The sequence below is a fragment of the Rhinopithecus bieti genome, unplaced genomic scaffold (genome assembly GCF_001698545.2).
Source record: "Rhinopithecus bieti isolate Rb0 unplaced genomic scaffold, ASM169854v2 scaffold_8601, whole genome shotgun sequence".
Classification (NCBI taxonomy): domain Eukaryota; kingdom Metazoa; phylum Chordata; class Mammalia; order Primates; family Cercopithecidae; genus Rhinopithecus; species Rhinopithecus bieti.
The window spans coordinates 1,244,267-1,245,844 of NW_016806193.1; positions in this window are offsets into that span (position 1 = coordinate 1,244,267).

The window sequence follows — 1,578 nt, forward strand, 5'->3', positions numbered from 1 at the left end:
TAACCAGAACGTGGATGTAATTCTCCAGACAGACCACTTATTATTTGCTTAAAAGCAAGCACAAATATTTTTGGGTCATCTCCTGGTTTCAATTCTTGCTAATAACTGAAAATTAAGTGTGTGGCCTGGGTAGGAATCGGTTTCAAGAATCCTCAAGGAACAAAGATTCTAAGAAGGCAATGCACTGAAACCAGTGGTTCTCAACAAGGGGCAATTTTGCCCTCAGGAGACATTGGCAATGTGTGGAGACATTTTTAATTGTGGTTAAATAAACATAACATTTACCATCTTAACCACTTTTAAGTGTACAGTTCAGTAGTATCAAGTTCGTCTGCATTGTTCTGCAACCCGTCTCCAGAACTCTTTTCATCTTGCCAAAATGAAACTCTATACCCATTAAATAATAACTCCCCATTCCCTTCTCCCTTCAGTCCCTGACAACCAATCACTCTTCTACGTTCTGTCTCTATGAATTTGACTCTATGAATTTGCCTCAGATAAATGGAATCATACACTTGTCTTTTTGTGACTGGCTTATCTCACTTAGCAAAACGTCCTCAAGGTTCAACAACATTGTAGCATGTGTCAGAATTTCCTTCCTTTTTAAGGCTGAATAATATTCCATTTTATGTATACACCACACCTTGTTTACACATTCATCCATCAGTGGACATTTGGGTTGCTCCCACTTTTTGGATATTGTGAATGCTGCTGCTATGAATATGGGTGTACAAATACCTCTTTGGAGACCCTGCTGTCAATTCTTTTGGGTATAGACCAGAAGTAGCATATGGTAGTAATTCTATTTTTAAATTTTTTGAGGAACTGCCTGTTTTCCACAGCACTGCATCATTTTACATTCCCACCAACAGTGTACAAGGGTCCCAATTGCTCCACATCCTGACCCACAATTGTTATTATTGTTAATAGTTGCCATCCTAATGCTTGTGATGGGAGACATTTTTAGTTGTCACAGTTCCTGGGGGCTGCTATTGGCATCTAGTGAGTGGAGGTCAGCGATGTTGCTAAACATCCTACAATGCACGGGCCAGCCCTCTGCAACCGAGAATTAACCAGCACAAGATGTCAATACTGCTGAGGTTTAGAAACCCCGATTTAAACAATCAGGTTAATCTTTCACAGTAAAACTCATTCCTACATACCTGTGTCCCTTCTTTGTTGAAACGCTCAAAGGCAGAGACCACCCTTAAGATCTGGAAAGTGAGGGAGGACTGAGAAGAATGGCTTCATTTCTTTTATTCAAATTTTATTGGAAGTTTACAAATGTATTACAGACATCAGTAAAACATCATATCCATTTTACAGGGCACGGATCTCAAGCAAAGTGTTCAGAACAGTCTCTGGCAGAGCCCACACCAAAGGCCTGTTGCAGACCTTCTTAACAAATAGCTTGACACTCAACACAGAACACAGACTCTGGCCTGCCTCACCTTCCCAGGCCCTTTGAGGTTTTGTTTATGCACTTGAAATGAAAGCAGGAGATGGGCAAAGCAATCCTGTGGAGGAAAGAATGAGTTTAGGAGAGGAAAACCTGCCAAAGTCCTAATTTGCTAAAAA